The sequence below is a fragment of the Sander vitreus genome, chromosome 4 (assembly GCF_031162955.1).
Source record: "Sander vitreus isolate 19-12246 chromosome 4, sanVit1, whole genome shotgun sequence".
NCBI classification, from domain to species: domain Eukaryota; kingdom Metazoa; phylum Chordata; class Actinopteri; order Perciformes; family Percidae; genus Sander; species Sander vitreus.
The window spans coordinates 2,087,194-2,094,036 of record NC_135858.1 but is presented as its reverse complement, the minus strand read 5'-3'; positions in this window follow the sequence as shown (position 1 = coordinate 2,094,036).

Genomic DNA, 6,843 nt, shown 5'->3' with positions numbered 1-6,843 from the left:
TTTTCAAGAGACTTTTTAAAATGAATATGTTGAACGGGTACGAGAAAGACTCGATGTGATTGTATTGTGTACTGACTGTTTTGTTCTTGGGGTTATATACAGTGTTGGGCAAGTTACTTCCAAAATGTAATACATTATACTGTAGAATCGTAGTTACTGTCATTTGAGAGTAATTAGTTATATTACACTGTCTCTGAATTGTAATGCTTTTCACTACTTTTGCATTACTTTTGAGTTACTTTCACCAAAATAACACCAGAAGTTTGACTTGGCAGGTAGCTTGTGAATTTCACCACCGGATCAATAAAGTCTGATCTTTATCCACCTTAATACATCATTGATTATTCATAATATTTTGTATAATTAATATGCAAAGTAACTAAAGCTATACAAATAGAGAAGTATAACGTACAATAGGCAAGTAGGAGAAAATATAAATACTCAATTAAAAGTACCTTGCAGCTGTATTGAAGTATGGCATAGTTACTTTCCACGGCTGATAAAATGCAATGATATTTACGTGCAGCAAGCCTAAACATGAATTCCTGACATGTTTCTATCTGTCAGCAGCTCGGACATACTGCTGTCCGCGCTGACGTACCGTCACCTGTTGGGACACAGATGTTGTCCATACCGTCTCTGGTTCTGGCTCTGACCACGGGGAACAGTGACAGGACAGCTCGCTTCAACGCAGCGTAATAACTCCTGAAAATAATATCCATCTCACAAATGTAGCTGTCTCTGCAGTCACCTCAACCATCGAATACAGCAACAGGAAATAATATGTATGGCTTTTCCTGTGCAGAAATGTTTCGCGGTGAATTTAAAAAAAAAACTAAATACCACTAAATGTTGCATTAAAATGCGTTGTAACTCGCGTTACCGACATTGTAACGGGTGTAATATTACCAAAATGTAATTAATAATTAATAATTAAAAAGGAATACATTACTGTAATTGCATTACTTTTGTAACGCATTACTCCCAACACTGGTTATATATTACGTCTAGCTTGGATAAGTTATTATTCGGATGCTATAACTGACAGATGAAACATGGACACCGGTAGTTGATAGCGGGAAAAGAAAAAGAAACAAATAATGTGTATACAGTATGTATGTGTGTACGAATGTGTATACGGGTATGCATGTGTATATGTGCCTGTAAGTAGGTATATATGCATGTATGTGTAGGTATACATGTATAAATAAGTGAAGAATTAGATTGTTTGTATATAACTAAAGAAGAAAAAAGGGGGCAGGGCCAGAAAAGTGTTTTTTAACTTCTTCCTACTACTTTTTGAACATGGAAATCCTTATTTGAATCATTAACAATACTTTTCCAAAGATATGTTTGCATTTTGTTAGTATTTTATTTTGTTGGTTTTCGTGCTTGTCCTGAAATGTACATGTTCTTATTTATCTTTTATTTTTAACGTAGCGTAGTGCATGCTGTTAATGTAAAGGATAAAACCAGAGCCATAGAGAGACAAGAGTTGAGACACTTGTTGATCTCGCTAGCGGGGTGGTCACGTGGTTCACGTAAGCCTGTATATATGTGATTCGTGTACACGGACACGTTTATCTCGGTTTTTTTCGTGGTGGTCAGCACGTAATGGGAAGCATCCTTACGGAGGTTGGACTGCCGTGAGACTGGGTTGAACTGTCACGCTGACTGAAACGTAAGTGGGAAACAACATTCTGCACGATGTTGCAACGTTAAAACTTCACCCCGCTGTTCCACTTTCTGGTGTATGACTGGGCACTGAATCCTAGCAGTCGTTGGCACCTAAGGAAATTCTTTTACAAAGGACAAGTCATCCAGTTGTTATCATGCCATGGCATCTCTAACAGACCAGACCTGTTGTACAACCAAGCTGAAATCAAAACCACCTTCTGTCAGTGTCAGTTGGAAGAAGCATGAAAAAAATTTTTGTGTTGCATGAGAGTATGTGTTGAGAGATGCTTATTTTCTGTATTTTGTGTAAAGCTGCGGAACGGAGTCCAAAACAATTTTCCCTTCGGGGACAATAAAATATATCTTAGCTTATCTTATGTTGGAAATCTAACAATGGTAGATTGATAAAGTTTTCAGTCAGTCGGTAACTCACAGCTGTCAAAGGTCACAATGTAATTACACAAACACGCTCAATGGTGTTTTAAGTCCCCACCGTCGACTTCAAGGGAGCGCTGAAATCTCAGCCCAGAGTAATTCATTAATAGTAATAATTATTATTCTCCCCAAAACAAGTTTCCTTTTTATTTTTAAAGAACTATACAAAAAGCTTTTTTTGCAACTTTCACTGTCTTCTGCAACTTCATTGAAACAAACATACAAAAGACATTGCAACTTTTATTGCAATTTTTTACAAAAACGCCCGCAAAATCAAGCATTTTGGGCCGCAACAATCTAAATAAAAGGCCGCAAAATCCTGGAGGGACTGCCCTTGTGTGGTTTTTTTTGTTGTTGTGGTGTGCGTAGGCTAATCCTGATTTTGTCAGTAATCTCATCTCTTATATGCTGTGTCTCTATGATCCTATCCTGTCCTATTCATGGTAGCCTAGTCGTGGACATTGCGCCGTCATCACATGCTGTAGTTGGGGGGCCCGCCTTGATAATCCTGCATAGGGGTCCGGTGTTGGCTCGTTACGCCACTGCCCTAGTGCCTTCCATGCAGCGCTGCCTGGAAGACAACGTTGGGGGCTTAAAACACCCACAAACACACACACAGTTCCCCTGCACAATCTATTAACACAGATTTTTTTTTTTTACTCATGCATGTTGATTTTCCAACCCAGTCTCATGGCAGTTCGTGTAAATGTCACGTTATTTTTAATCTATTGATACGTGTTCACGGGCACGTTTTTTTACCGGGAGTCGGAGGTTGGGTTTAGGAAAAACCCTACGGGGAAAGGGCGCCTCACACGCCAGGAGACGGCCGTGGGGGACGTGCGACAATAACGGGACGGTTGTGATTAGGAAGACTACGGGAAACAAAACGCGGATTTTCTTCTCTTTATACTACGCCCTACCATTTTCATGCTGTAGCCACGAAATATGCTTCCCATTGAAATACATTACTTCACATTTTTGTGCTGGCCACCACGTAAAAAACGAGAAAAACGTGCCCGTGAACACGTATCGATAGATTAAAAATAATGTGACATTTACATGACCACATTAAATGGTTCTTTTGAAAGCTTAATTACAAGTGTTGGGTTTCATAATGCCATCAGGTCTAAAAGGCACCAATTGTGCAAGTTAAAAGGTGATATTGTGCAACCATTCCGGTAAACAGGTCTTACAGGTGTTTATGGCACCACACTGGTGAGTCTACGATATGGATCAGTATGATTGTTCTTGGTGCATGGCCGGGCTTTAATGGTGGGGTTGTTGTTGTTGCTTCTTTCTTTGCTGTACTTCCATTCAAAGTGCAGGTAATAAAACCAGTCAAATCTAACATACTGTCAGATGCACTAAATCAAAACATAATCACATATGTGTCCTTGAATATATTTTCAAGTTTAAGTTCAAACCATAAAAAGATTATTGAAAAAATTGTTTCTCTCAAGAACAAAAACATTAAGAGATATGATGTCTTTTGTTTACCTCGATGACATTCTCATTTTCTCCAAGGAGCATTCCAGCCACATCCAGCATGTCAAGCAGGTCCTGCAGCGATTATTGGAGAGCCGTCTGTTTGTGAAAGCAGAGATGTGTGACTTTCACGCCCACACCACATCCTTCCTCGGATACATCATCTCCAAGTGAGAGATTAAGATGGACCAAGAGAAGGTTAGGGCGGTTCTTGATTTCCCCCAGCCCGGTACGAAATTGCAGCTCCAGAGGTTCCTGGGGTTTGCAAATTTCTATCGTAGATTCATCCGTGATTACAGCCGTGTGGCCGCTCCATTAACTGCCCTGACTTCTAGCACCAGAACCTTCTGTTGGAATCCTGAGGTGGACCGAGCATTCCTGGAATTGAAGAGCCGATTCACCAACGCCCCCATTCTCTCTCAACCTGACACTTCCTGTCAGTTTATCATGGAAGTGGACGCATCTGATGTGGGGGTTGGCGCTATCTTGTCCCAACGAAGCTCCACTGACAGTAAACTCCATCCCTGTGCCTTCTACTCTCGTTGTCTCTCGCCTGCAGAGAGAAATTACGATGTGGGAAACCGGGAGCTTCTCGCTGTTAAACTCGCCTTGGTGGAGTGGCGCCACTGGTTGGAGGGGGCGGAGCAACCGTTTATTGTCTGGACTGACCACAAGAATCTTGCTTACGTACAATCTGCTAGACGTCTCAACTCCCGTAAGGCCAGGTGGGCTTTGTTTTTTGGACGTTTTAATTTTTCTCTGACTTTCCGACCTAGTTCAAAGAACGGCAAGGCGGACACCTTGTCCCGGACGCTCTCCAAGACGGAGGAGAGTGGGGCCAAGACTGAGACGATTCTTCCCCGGGACTTTGTCGTTGGAGCAGTTACTTGGAGGATTGAGGAGGAGGTTATGGCGGCCCTTCGGACCCAGCCCGGTCCTAACGGTCCACCCGGTCGGTTGTTTGTGCCAGTCTGTCCGTTCTGCTGTTCTCCAGTGGTCCCACGCCAACAAGATGGCTTGTCATCCTGGCGTGGGACCACTGGAGACTATGCAGACGATTTTGGTGGCCTGCCATGGGAGAAGATACCTGCGCAGAATAAGAGTACCAATCGGCCCAGCTCTGGACTTCTTCACCCCCTACCTGTTCCCCGGCGACCATGGTCACATCTGGCCTTGGACTTTGTCACTGGGTTGCCCTCTTCAGATGGGAACACTGTCATTCTGACTATTGTGGACAGATTCAGCAAGTTTGCCCACTTTGTGCCCATCTCCAAACTTCCCTCTGCCACTGAGACGTCCAAAATCCTTGTTAGGGAAGTTTTCAAGGTCCACGGTCTGCCTAGTGACATTGTTTCCGACCATGGTCCTCAGTTTACCTCAGCTGTCTCTAAATCCTTCTGTTTGGCCATTGGAGCTACAGTCAGTCTCACGTCTGGATTTCACCCCCAATCTAATGGTCAGGCTGAGAGAGCCAACCAGAAGATGGAGTCCACGCTTCGCTGCCTTGTCTCCTCCAACCCCACCTCTTGGGCCTCTCAGTTGCCATGGGTCGAGTATGCCCATAATACTCTCCCCACATCTGCCACTGGGATGTGTCCCTTCCAGTGCCTTTACGGCTACCAACCTCCCTTGTTCCCTTCTCAGGAAAAGGATCTCTCGGTTCCCTCTGTCCAAGCCCACATTCACCGTTGCCACCGGACCTGGCATCGGGCCAGAAGGGCCCTCCTTAGAGTTTCTGACCTGTATCAGCTCCAGGCTAATCATCGCCGTATCCCAGCTCCCGCTTATGCCGTCGGAGATAAGGTCTGGTTGGCTACACGAGATCTTCCTCTGCGGACAGAGTCAAGAAAACTGGCACCTAATTGCAACATCCCCAGTTAAGTGCCATGCATCTTTGTATTTCGGCTTTTGTCAATCCAAAAAAGGTAAAAATGCAAAAAGAAATCTCAGTCAACATTGATTTGAAACATTGGATGGATAAGACCATAGATTGCAGTCTTCAAAGTCTTATGTCTATAAGGGTTAGACTACATACAACTTATTCATCCACATTATGCACCCCAAATAATTCAGGTCCCAATTACCCCCTTTGTGCACTCGTTAATCATTCAATAACTTGAGTCCGTCATAAGAGCTGGAAGACCGCTGCCCATCATGATGACGGGGTTTCCGCCGGGTTTTTATTTACCTTTAAGACCGCACGTTCATTTATTTAATTTTAGGCCTTAAAATGTCTTAAATTCGCAAGTATTCTATTCTAGGTCCAAACAGGTCTTAAATGTTTCTACGCCCATGTAACGCTTCCTTTAATGCTCATTGAAATATATTTTTTTGATTCTGTGGTGTTGTAGTTCTTTATTTCGCTAGTCCAAAAAGAATTTGCTGTATATGTACAGATCATTATTTCTCTGTTGCTTTTATTCAATTTTAATAATTTAATTTACTTTGCAAGCACTTTTGTGACCCTGCATTTCGTTGTACTTTTATATTGTCATATAGGTCTTAAATTTCATTCATAATAGTCTTAAAAAGGTCTTAAATTTGACTGGTCGAAACCTGCAGAAACCACGGAATGAAGTGTTTAGTTTTGGAGGAGCACTGCAGACAAAAGTTGGGTGATAATTGTATTATGCGAGTTTAAAACTCACAACTTTACTCCACTTTCACATCTTCCATCCTTCATGATGGTATATATCAATAAGATTACAGTGTTAAAAAATAAAAGTCAATCAAACAGCAAGTACATGTCAAAATGTATTTTTTTAATAGAAACAATATGCCATTAATTAAAAGATATTACAAAACAAAAACAAAAACTCCACATACATTTATCAATCCAAAATGGATTAACCACATTAACACGTTAAAAAAAAAGAAATCACACAAACAGCGTGCAAGTGTATTCCGACTTATGTGTGATTCTGATTAAAACAAACAGGTGATGATCATGTAAAAGACGTGACATAGTTACTCCCAAAACTACTCTTTACACTGTGTAAACACACTTTATAATAAGTGATACCGATATGTAGTGCACATCATTACTGTATTAATGTGAATTAACATCACTTAGCCTTAACTTAGTTCTAGGGAGTTTACTCCCTGGAGTCCTTATGTTTTTTTTCGCCCAGCATATTTCCCTGGATTAGGATGGCACCAAGATCTTGGTTGCAGCTGTCGCCCCCTGCTACACCCTGCTATGCTCTGCTGAACCCTGCTGTGTCCTGCTACATCCTGTAACGCCCT